The sequence below is a fragment of the Pogona vitticeps genome, chromosome 3 (assembly GCF_051106095.1).
Source record: "Pogona vitticeps strain Pit_001003342236 chromosome 3, PviZW2.1, whole genome shotgun sequence".
Taxonomy (NCBI): Eukaryota; Metazoa; Chordata; class Lepidosauria; order Squamata; family Agamidae; genus Pogona; species Pogona vitticeps.
The window spans coordinates 107,401,399-107,414,309 of NC_135785.1; the positions used below are offsets into that span (position 1 = coordinate 107,401,399).

Sequence of the window (12,911 nt, forward strand, 5' to 3'; positions counted from 1 at the left end):
CTGCGGGAGCCAGCCAGGCTGCTGCCATCTATATCTCTCTACATACACAGTATATTTTGAGCTGATGACTGTCAAAAACAAAACAAAACAAACAAAAACCCTGGAGCTGCCTCTCTTTTTTTAATCATTTAAAAATATATATTTTTTGAGAAGCAGCCCAGGGTTGCCTCTGCACATAGGTCTGCCTCTCAACTGAGGCACCCGAACCCTAACCCTGGTGGCTGTCTCTTAAAAAAAGGAAAAAAAACTGGCTGTCTTAGCTGAGCCTCCCCCTCTTCCCACCTTTGGAACAGCTGAGAGGTGGACACATATTTGCAGAGGCACGCGGGCTGCCTTTCAAGATGGCAGCAGTCGTGGAGGTAAAAGGTGAGGAGGTGACGGGCACTGGGAAGAGAGAGGGAGCACTGAGTGTCTCTAGGTGCCTGGAGGGCCCTTTTATAGGGCTGACAAACCAATAACCTATCCGCAATTTTTCAGGGGGGAAAAAACAAATTTGTGCCTCATGGTTTGTGGACTTAGGCAAACCACGAACCAAGATAAACCACCATTTTGCTAGTTTGGGCCCATCTCTAGTTCAGATGTGTTGGATTGTAACTCCCACCAGTCCTAGTTGATCAGCCAGTGGTGAGGAGTGTTGGGAGATGCAATGAAACAAAATCTGCACTTTGGTCATCTGTGGCTTACACCAATAGTCGAAAGGTCTATTGACCCAGCTGTTTAAGCGTTTTATAGTCCACCTACAGACACAACCACTCAAATCATCTAAATAAATGTAGAGACATGAAAGTGTATGGAAAAAAACCTAGTTAGTTTTATAGGTGTACATGACTATTTCCTTTACAACAGACTAACACAGCTAGGTAACTACTACATAGCCATTTAAGTGCACACACTTTATTTCAGATTAAAGATTTTGCAATATACAGAATCTTGTGCCCTCTGCTGAATATACTGTATATAATGTACACTGAGTATTTGAATTGTTCCCATGTGAGAAGCTATTAATGTAGATTTGCTTAGTATCTATTTAAGCCACAAGTGGTAAACACCCAGTCTTCCAAATATTGATCAACTACCTCTTTCCTTGCACCTCACCATTGGTCAAGCTTGCTGGGGCAAATGGGAATTAGAGTTAGCAAATGGGAATTAGAGTTAGTGCTGCAAAGTCTTGTCCAACTTATGGTGCCCCTAATCGTCTTTTCAAGGTATGTGGGATATTTAAGGAGTGGCTTTACCATTGCCACCCCCAGTGTGTTGCCATATTTCAGTGAGGATTCAAACCCAAGTCTCCTGAGTCCCAATCTGTTATTGTATCCATTATGCAAAAGACCTTGTTTGATTGCACTGTATTGTAGACAAATACTATGCTTTCTTTTTAAATAAAACACATCCCTTTGGTGCCTCAGGAGCAAGAGCTTTGATTGACAGAAGATCTGCATGTGGAAAAAGTGGCAGACCGAAAACAAGAGGAGTCAAGCAATGAAAGCAGACATGCAATAAATCACAGGATTAAATAACATTCAGGTGCCAAGGAATTCCAGTGCCTTGTGGCTTTGTCTTGTAGGAGTTTCTGGGCGTGTAGCAAGAAGCTGTCCAGTCATTCCTCTTCATTTTTACTCCACCTCCCAAACGGCTATTGGTTCCACAGTAACACACCTCTTGGGTTCATTCTTATCTCAGACAATGTTGGTTTTGCCATTCGAGTCTGTATTGGTGAGAAACAAAAATAAAGAAAAGGAATAGGATGGGCGGATTTATTTATTTAGCTGTTAACTGGAAATTTGCAAATGAAACCACTGTTAGTAACTTATAATAGTAGCACACTTTAGAATATGTTCACTCATCACAACAATACGCAAGCTCAGCTAAAGTAAAAGGTTTGTTGACACCATCATAATCGCATTTGGAATAGGAGCAGACAACCTGTGCCCCTTCAGATGTTGATGGACTGCAAGGCCCATCAGCCCTAGTCAACACAGCAAATGGCAAGGGGTGACGGATGGTGAGGTCCAAAAATAACTAAAAGGCCACAAGTGACTCCACCTCTTTCTTAGGATGCGATCAGACAATCATTTAAATTGCATTTCGGGAACTCTGATGGTACAATCTGGTTCACTCTAATTTACTAGCGACCAGATCATGTATTGCAGGTCACAAACCAGCCTGACCCTCTTCCATCCCTTGTCTAGACCTTTTTGGTCCAGCGGCAGGGCTGCTCTTTTTTCGGAGTGGGCTGGTGTGATCAGGGCCAAACGAAAGGGCTGCTTTAGAAGGTCCCTTTTAAGTCTGCATTCCTGAAGCCACCCTTTCTGCCACACTCCAGTGTGATCCTTATTTATGTATTTATATATTTAAATTATTTATATGCCGCCTTTCTCTCCATGGGGATCCAAGGCGGCTTACAGCAGGTAAAACAACTATGTCACTGTCTGTGCACACACTTAGAGAACATTCACAACCAATGCTAGCACCAACTTGTGCATGTAGATCTGTGAAATGTGTTTTGTTGTACTCCTTGTTTTAATTCTGCATTTTTGGCAACTCCCCTTCACAGACCACAGGGGTTACAAATTAAATAATCGCACTGGGAAAGAAGTAAACAGAAAGGATGGGAAGAAGAATTCCCTCCATGTCTCAAAGTCTTATATATGCCTATAGGAAACAGTGAAGTTGGAAATGGTTCTTCCCTCCTTCTCTCCTGCTTTTTGGACTATATGATGGTATGGTGAAAGGATGCCCTATGCAATCTGTTCAAATCTGAAGGCTGGTTCTGGGCTCAGCTCTCATTTCTAGAGAATTCAAAAGGTTTTTTTTTTGTTTTGTTTTGTTTTGTTTTTCGGACTGGGAGTTACAGTAAAAAACAGCAACAACTAAAAACCTTTCCTAGTCTCCACATTGACTCCATCCTCATAAGGAAATGGGATGGCAGGACTTAGAATGTGCTTAGAAGCCATGGCTTGGGATGGCTAACTCTCCCAAATCCATATCAGCAGTGCCCCAATAACTGGGTATGGGGGTGGCTGTTGGGGAGTCCCTATATTCTGACTAATCAGTTTATGTTCTCAGCCACCTTCGCACAGATGGATTAATTCCACAGATACAACACAATACAGTGCAGCACAGTACAGAAACTGTGTGGTGTAGTCAGAGTGTTGGAAGGGGACTTCCAAATCCTTGGCGGTGAAACTCACTGGGTGACCTTGGGCAAGTCACATTTTTATCAACCTGACCTGCCTGATAGGGGCATTGTGGGGATACAGAGGGCTGATCAGACCCATGTATGCTACTTTGAGCTCACCAGAGGAAGGGGAGCAATAGAAATTTAACAAGCAAAAATGACAATAAATATTGGAGGCCCCTTTTAAAAAAGGGTTAAAATAATCCTGACCACCTTGTCTCTAATAGAATCCCAGTCTCCAGTCAGAAACATTACTGGTGTGTCACCAAAGGGGGATTACCTCAAGAGGAATATCCAGGATTGATCAGCTGATATACCAGACCTTTTTTTCTTTCCCAGTCAGGGCGAGCTATACCAAAAAAGCCATAGCGAGGCTAAAGTAGCAGATTCGGGACATTATGAAAAGGGCACCAAATGATAAGCAATTAATCTGCTGTTGTATTTGTGTTACTTGGAAGAAGGGAGGTGTTTGTGGGATTTTGACATGGCAAAATAAATAGGGTGCCTTTAAGCACTGTAGTGTACCCATAGTCAACCAGGACACCATTTGGTGCTCTGCCTTGGTCAAGAGACCATCTTGGACCAGACTGGCATCCGCTCTGTCATTATCTGTTGTTTATTAACATAGGTCATGTTGTTACAACGCCTGGCCATTGCCCCTGCCACTCTGTTTTTCCATTCTCATTTGGAGCAGGACAGGACAAAGTACTGCTGTTAAGTAATCTCACAAAAGCTTTCCTCTGTCACTGTTGCTCATAGACATGCCATGAGCTTTAAAAAAGTTATATTATAAAAATCTGCTGTTTATTTTGTTCTGTTCCCTGCCTGAGACTTATCAATATAACTTTTAGCACTTTCTTTCAGCTCACTTAACTAGTGATATAATCCTCACATTGTAAAATGACGTTCTGCTCATTTGTTGCCCAACATTTCCTGGCAGGTATTTTAGGAAGCTTTCCCCTTACCAGAACATTCTGTGCTTTGACACAAGACTTTTCCTGTAATGCTGCTGCTCTTGTTTTTACTGGTTTTAATTGTATCTTTTTTTATTGTTTCATGTTATTTTAAATATTACATGATTCTTGAATGTATAATAAACATACTGTAGGTGGACCATTGGGCAGATCATAGATTTTTATTAAAATGGCTACTATTCTAGGGTTCTTATCTACTTAATGTATCTGCTAGAACAGCTTACCTCAATACAATGCACAGGAGATTTTCCTACACAAGAAAGTGTCCCCGGCCAAAGCTGTGGGTGAAAAATCTCCAGCTGGTGCTTCAATTGAGAATCCGTTGATGTCAAGGATTAAGGATTTTGTACCTGCTCCCTGAGGCCACCTGACTCAAATAAGGTTGTGGGGAGGGAGGGCAGGGGTCCCACACTATGTTCACTATACATCTTCACAGTTAATTTATATTTTCAATAGTACAGAGAAGAGTCGTTGAGGAGAAGGGCAGATACTTTTTGGTAGGGCAGCACAAATCTTTATCTCACCACTGTGATGCTGGAAACTTGCTTCTCCAAAGTGATTGTTTCCCCTGTGCTATAATCGACATTACTAGATAATTCCCTGACTTCCTTCAATAAGAGACACCACTTCATAGAAAGTAATTGCTTATGAAAAATCAAATGAAACCAAGAACCTTGAACTAACACCAGTAGCAGCTCTAAATGGAGATTTCACCTGTCCAAGCTGCCTTTCAGAGACAGATAGTTCCTGTGACAAATCTTAATCTTAATTCTCCATAGAAATGTTGCGTGGGCTTTATCTCAAGGACCTATAGAGCATTTAGTTTAGCTCTAAACATATTATTTCCTGAATATTTCAACAGAATTGAAACAGATAGGAAATGTTCTTATTTTTGTTGTTTCCTGAATATAGTTCTCCAAATCTCACAACCAGCATGGCGACCTCAAAAACAAAACAAAAACAAAAAAATGAACATAAATTGTCCTAAAATCTTGATTTTTCCAAATTTGTCTTTTTAGCTCAAAATATTCCTGAAAAAAGCCGGACAAAGCGTGCTTAATTCTTACTGAAGACAGCTCAGTGTCTTGCAGAATAAAATTGATATTAGAGAATAGTAATTTTCTTTACTTAAATGAGAAGAATGGCATCACTACCCACTATTTGGTGAAGTGCAGTTTTGTCCTGTTTTACAAATATTTAACAAACTGAAGAGTCAGGGTGAAAAGCCAAATCAAATATTCTGTTTGGAGCTTAGGATGTCAGCAGAAGAGGTCTCCAAAACAACCATGCCAAGAGACCTTGTGATTACAAAAAGGTTCCAGAAAAATACCTGCAAGGACACCTGCCACATTTCATTCTCCAGGCAAATTCTGGAAACCTGGTCACCGTGTGCAGGGTCAACATGCCACTGTGTTCAATCCAGAGGGAGACTATCAGTACCAAAATGAACCATAACCAACCCTGGTTCACATATACATGCACACAACTGGATTACCATATACATGGTGAACAGGCACATTGATTCAATTGAACAACTGCTGGATAGCTCAGGGGTTTAAGTATCTGGCTGTAGAGCCAGAGGTTGGAAGTTTGACACTCCACTGTGCCTCCTTGACTGGATGATCCATAGGATCACTTCCAACTCTTCAGTTCTAAGATTAAATATATTGCATTTTGAGATAATACAGGAATGTGCCAAACTGGTAGGTTTGCATTTCCTGCCCTCTAGTAGGCTACCAAGCATCTGTATTTATAAGAGATGGATTGCTCCCTATTTATGAGTGTATGCAATACATCTTATGTCCTCAATCTGTGAGAGATCATTTGCTAACTAAACTTAACAAATCCTTGGAATGATTCCCAGGAAATTATTCTTTCAGCAGCAACCTTCAGAGGAAAAAACAACTGAGCATACTTTTAGGCTGGTATTAACTGCATAATCTGCATGAAACTAAAGGAAAACTCTCCTATATTTGAAAATTATAGGTAGCTACTTGAGAAGTAAACTGACACAGAAAAAGAATTTACATTGACCGATCCATAGCTTTAGATGACCAGGTTCCGGAGGGAGTGTCCAGGGAGTGTCTAGACCAGTGATGGCAAACCTTTTTGATCCTGAGTGCTCAAACTTGGGGGGGGGGGACACCAGTGGGTGGCAATGGAAGCAGAAGTGGTGGCAGACTCCAGTCCAGATCCACCTCCAGTCGTGTCCAACCTTGCCCTGCCTATAGCTTGGTCAGCCCGCCAGCGCCAGCTGCTCTGGATCCTGGCCCACCACCTGTCGGGGTGCTAGTACTGCAGATGCAGCCACCTCCTCATGTTTGGCTGCTGGGGTTAGTGATCCCGTGACTTATGGCTTGCGTGCCCACAGAGAGGGCTCCGCATGCCAGCTGTGGCACACGTGCCATAGGTTTGCTATCTCTGACCTATATAGTTATAGCAGATCAAGACAACTTTTAAGTGCTCTGTCTCCATCCTACTGAATCCTGAAATTTAGAGTTTGAATAGTAAACCACTTTTGAGTACTGTATACCTTGGAAAGGGATGCCATGAATTGGTATTGACATGACAATCCATTATCACCATCACTGCAACCATCATTTGCCTCTGTATGCGAGATGTGGGAAGTGCAAGACAGACAGAGCAGTTACACTCATTGGGCTGGGATTCTTCCCATAGGCAACAGGCTGGCCACTTTGTGAACAGAATGTTTAATTTTATTTATTTATTTATTTATTTATTTATTTATTTATTTATATTTATATTTATATTTATATTTATATTTATATTTATTTATTTATTTATTTATTTATTTATTTATTTAATACCCCACCTATCTAGTCATTTCAACCACTCTAGGCGGCTTACAACAAATGATAACAAGTTCTAAAAAATTTATAACAATTAATTAATTAGATGATTCTATAAGATGGGAAAAATAAAAATAAATCAAATAAAGAGAGAGAGAAAAAAGGAAAGAGGACAGGAATTAACTGGAAGGGAAGGCCTGCCTAAACATCCATGTTTTGAGTTGGTTCTTAAAAGTACCCAGCGAGGGTGCAGCGCGAATCTCTGGAGGTAGGTTATTCCAGAGACAAGGAGCCACCGCTGAGAAGGCCCGGTTTCTAGTTCTTTCTGGGCCTCCCTTGGTGTCAGGCTCCTCAGCCTCACCTCCTGGCTTGCGCGGGTGACACGGGTAGAACTAGTTGGGAGTAAGCGTTCCGCCAAGTATCGAGGTCCTAAACCGTTTAGGGCTTTATATGTAAGCATTAACACTTTGAAGTCAATGCGGAAATGGATGGGCAGCCAGTGCAGCATGGCCAGAGTAGGTAGGTCTCGGTATTATCCAGCATGATTCTTTTGTTTTTATAAGACGGCTCAAGAAAAGACCATCTCCTCTCTTGAGGGTCAAAACCTACCATCATTGTCAGCATGTATGATTAAAACTGAGATACCAAGCAAAGTGGGGAAAATAACTGCCTAAAAATGGGTTTTCTTCTGGCGAATATAAAATGAATTAGCAGAATTTAATTGCCTGCAAATATTCTCCCACAAAGTAAAAAGCAGAGATGCACCAAACTACACAATTGGCATAATCCACGCTCCTTGCGTCTACAGTTTTGACGACTGATTTGAGTGCTATATCCATATATCTTGTTTTCTTTAATGATTTCCTTGCAAGTTTGGTTTGACAACATTCCACAGCAGCCTAAACGTCACCTGCAAAGATTTTGTTGGCTGGTCGAGACCCTTTTAGAGGAACTGTAACATTTTCCAGTTATATATCATAGGAAAAGAATGGCAACAGTTAACTGACATCTAACCATGATGGTTTGAATTAATGCAAAGTATAGAAATGTTGGAATCTGCTTCAGTGATCAGAGAGGACAAACCTGAGGAACCTGAAAAAGTAGAAGTTATTATGTATACATTTAATTAAATTTTGCCTGAATTCATTTATAACTCTGAATGCTGACCTAAGGGCTGAGTTATAAAAACTAGTAACTGCACACAGGAGCTGCTTCCCACATGTAAAATGACAGTTTTTTTAAATTGCAACACTGAGAATCCTCAATTTAAAGGACTCTGAAAGTTGTTGTCTAAACAATAACATTCCTAAGCTGCCCATGTTACTCCAATAATGCAGAAGTGGAGGCACTACACAAGAGAAAAACAGGATTATATGGAATAGTACTATTTGTTAACCACAGATGATCATCAGTCACATCAACCAGGAATGGAAAGAGACATTGTTATCGAGATACATCTTGCAGTCATTTCCTCGTTAGACAACAGAAATGGTTCTGTAGATATGGTTTGGAAAAATATTGTGAAAGTCAAAAATTCTGTTGTTGTTTGCATACAATTTGTGTATCTCAGAATTGCTAATTGTGGCTAATTGACGAGGTGCCAGTGCACATCTCCACTGCACAACTAGGCACACAACTGCCATGTGACTAAGACACACTCTAGTATCTTGTTGATTTCTGACAATTAGCAATGGTAAGCAGTAAAACAGTAATAGGATTCTTGCCTGTACTGTATTTGGTTTGGAACATGATAGTAATAGGCATCCTTCAGTCTCAAGAGACTATGGTAACATGCTCTGAATACAGGTCTTGGAACAGCGTCTAGTGTGGCTGAGAAAACCAATTCGAGAATGACAATCCCTTCCACACTGAAGACAAATACAATCTGTCCCCTGTCCAGCTCTCTGATTTTGCTGCTTTCGTGACTGCCTCTTTGCCTTGGCCTGCTGGACAAGGGTCTCTTCAAATTGGGAGAGGGCGTGAAGCACCACCTGCCTCCAGGCTGAACGCTCAGATGTCAAGGCTTCCCATCTGTTGAGGTCCATTCCTAAGGCCTTCAGATCCCACTTGCAGATATGCTTATATCACAGCTGTGGTCTCCCTCTGAGGTGCTTTCTTGTACTAATTCTCCATACAGGAGATCTTTTGGAACACGATAGCTAGCAAAATAAAATGGCATTCTTTCTCCAATCCATGTACAGAAAGATGTCTTGACTGGCAGCTGAATTTAACTCCCTGATTGGCAATAAGGCAGTAGCTTCTGTTGCAAATGAGGCAATGGGCAAGGTTAAGGTATGCAGGAACTGCAATGTAGGACACACATCTCTGTTCTGCAAGAAAGAACAGTGGTGGAATCCAGGAAGAACTGAGGAGCGCCTATCAGAAGGATTTTCCTTCCTGATGAAACTATCTCACTTTACCTAATGGTGGTGTAGATCTGGAAATGGAATCATAAAACTCCATCTAAAAGAATGTATTTATACTCACATTGGGAATCACTGTGCTTTCCACCAACAGCTGTTTTAGATGCTCAGAACTATTTGAAAAAGACTCTTCTTCTGCATACTTCAGAGTGTGGAGATCTTGAGAAAAAAGTTATCCGTAAGGGCTTGTGAGAAAAACAAAAACAAAGCTACTCTTTTCTGTAACATACAGCAACCTGCAAAATCTGGGCAAGTTAATCATGACATTTATGGGTATTTCTGTGGAAATTAACTTCTATTAAGAGCACTGTTCTTTTTGATGTAATGCCAGCAGTATTCAGTTGTTTTACATTTTAGGCCAAATTGAGGATCCAAACACTGGGAAGACAGATACATTTTATCTGATCTAAGGGTCTAGGCATGGATTAAAAGACAGTTACCATGAGGTTTAATTGGAGATTATTTTTAATGATGAATAAAATATATTGTCTCATATTAGAAGACAGAAGGCACTCCATTATTCTGAATATATCTAGAAATCCCTGGAAAAGGTTGCCATCAGTTAAAATTAACTTGACTAACAACAACAACAACATGTAGTTTGGGCTTTAGGCTAAGGAACAACACCAACAGATCAACTACTAAAAACCTGCAGAGATTCCACTACATCTGACCCACTGCCCTCACTAAGCCTCTGAACATGCTGGTATCTGGTATTTCACCATTGAAAAAAATCTTAATAAGTGAGATCTACAAGAATATATTGCAATGTGGAATGATGGCCATCTAGACTCTCTTCCAGAATATTCTGTTATATGTTCCTTCATCCCCTTCTCCATGTAGAAGTAAATATTCCATAACTTTTATTTTCACCATTTTTTTTTGTATACTTCTACAACTTTGGAGTTCCCTAAGGCTGGAGATAGCTATTTGTGGTAATGTCCTTTGGAAGGATCCACATTCTCCAAATGTGTCTGTGTAGGAGGATTCTTCTAAAATGAACACACTGCATAATTTGTATTTACATTGAGTCTTTAAATCAAGCTTTTGTTTTTAATCTTTTAAAAAACTTGTTAACCCACTGAGCATATTTTTGGGGGCGAAAAGGCAAAGCATACTCTACATTATTATACTATTACTGTGTTTCCCCCAAAATAAGACAGGGTCTTACATTAATTTTTGCTCCAAAAAAGCACATTAGGGCTTATTTTCAGGGGATGTTTTATTTTATAATGTCATCTTCTTCCGGTTGATGCACAATGATGGAGGGCAGGGTTTCACTTAACTAGGGCTTATTTTGGGGGTTGGGCTTATATTACAAGCATCCCGAAAAATCCTACTAGGGCTTATTTTCAGGTTAGATCTTATTTTCAGGGAAACAGGGCAGTTACGTTATATTTATTAATTATTTAACTGAAACAATTCTATAACCAAAAGGTAAAAAAGAGGGATCTAACCCTCTAATGAGTAATCGCCATCACCAGCAGCATCATTGAAGGTTCTAGCTGTCTTTTACAATTGCACTCATTTCACACGCTAGCAAGGTTGTGCTCAAAATCCTACAAGGCATGATTCAGCAGTATGTGGACCGAGAACTCCCAGAAGTACAAGCTGGATTTTGAGGGGGCAGAGGAACATGTGACCAAATTGTTAACATGCGCTGGATTATGGAGAAAGCCAGAGAGTTCCAGAAAAACATCTACTTCTGCTTCATTAGCTATGCAAAAGCCTTTGACTGTGTGGACCACAAAGAACTATGGCAAGTTCTTAAAAAAATGGGAGTGCCTGACCACCTTATCTATCTCCTGAGAAACCTATATGTGGGACAGGAAGCAACAGTTAGAACTGGATATGGAACAACTGATTGGTTCAAAATTGGGAATGGAGTAGGACAAGGCTGCATATTGTCCCCCTGCTTATTTAACTTATATGCAGAATACATCATGTGAAAGGCAGGACTGGATGAATCCCAAAATGGAATTAAGATTGCTGGAAGAAATATCAACCTCAGATATGCAGATGATACCATTCGGATGGAAGAAAGTGAGGAGGAATTAAAGAACCTTTTTAATGAGGGTGATAGAGAGTGCAAAAATGGCCTGAAGCTCAACATCAAAAAAACTAAGTTCATGGCCACTGGTCCCATCACCTCCTGGCAAATAGAAGGGGAAGATACGGAGGCAGTGACAGATTTTACTTTCTTGGGCTCCATGATCACTGCAGATGGTGACAGCAAGCCATGAAATTGAGAGATGTCTCCTTCTTGGGAGGAAAGCGGTGACAAACCTAGACAGCATCTTGAAAAGCAGAGACATCACCTTGCTGACAAAGGTCAGCATAGTCAAAGCTATGGTTTTTCCAGTAGTGATGTATGGAAGTGAGAGCTGGACCATAAAGAAGGCTGGCCGCTGAAGAATTGATGCTTTTGAATTGTGGTGCTGGAGGAGGCTCTTGAGAGTCCCCTGGACTGCAAGGAGAACAAACCTATTCATTCTGAAGGAAATCAACCCTGAGTGCTCACTGGAAGGACAGATCCTGAAGCTGAGGCTCCAGTACTTTGGCCATTTCATGAGAAGAATCCTTGGAAAAGATCCTGATGTTGGGAAAGTGTGAAGGCAAGAGGAGAAGGGGACGACCGAGGATGAGATGGTTGGACAGTGTCATCAAAGCAACCAACATGAATTTGACACAACTCCGGGAGGCGGTGGAAGACAGGAGGGCCTGGCGTGCTCTGGTCCATGGGGTCACGAAGAGTCGGACACGACTAAACAACTAAACAACAACAACAAAGCTGTCTTTTTCGTAACAGAAAAGGAAACTGTAGAAGGGGTCACGGTGTTACTCTGTGCAAACATCATAGGTGAAAACAACAGAAAAATTAAAAAGGCAAAAACGTGGTGGGCACCTGAAAGACTATTGTATTTTTTTTTTCACTAATGGGCAAATCCACTTGATCAGACATTTTTGTCCACGAAAGCTCGCCTTAAAAATTAAAAAAAAGTCTTTCAGGAGGCCACCACTTTTTTTAAAAATTATTTTTTTACTTTTGATTTTGTTCCCATCGAGGAAGAAAAAAAATGTCAGCGAGAAGCTCTTTGGTTTCAGGAAGGGGGAAAAAAAAACCACCCATCCCAACCAAGGGCAACCAGAGTGAAGCTACGTAACGCCGCTCCCAACCTCTCGGCAAATTGCATCAGCTCTCAGCAACCCACCTCCCCAACCGCAGCCCGAAACCTCGGGGGAAGCCCTGCTGGGAATGTGTCCCGCTCCCTCGGCGGCCCTTTCCTAAATCCCTCCCCCCCCCACAATGCGGCCGAAAAGAGGGCTCGTCCACAGAGATGGAGGGGGGGTCTTTCCTCCGTGTGGGCCTCCCCCGCGTGCTCATACGCACCCACCCGCGTCCTCCTCGCCTATCCCTCCTCTCCTCCCCCCCCCGCTCGCTGCGAGAAAGTGGACTCGTCCAAGGCCCTCACATGACGATGGAGGCAGTTTCGCTTTCCCGGGGAAAGCTCCGAGGTATATAAAG

General features: G+C 41.5%; 1 long non-coding RNA gene across 1 annotated transcript; it reads right to left on the minus strand.

Moving 5' to 3' along the window:
• Positions 1-787: 787 nt before the first annotated feature.
• LOC144588348 (uncharacterized) lies at positions 788-12,809 on the minus strand. The gene is made up of 2 exons (XR_013543861.1): positions 9,450-12,809; positions 788-1,705 (listed from the first exon to the last, which is right to left on the minus strand). It is a non-coding gene; the product is annotated as an uncharacterized LOC144588348 (long non-coding RNA).
• Positions 12,810-12,911: the final 102 nt, after the last annotated feature.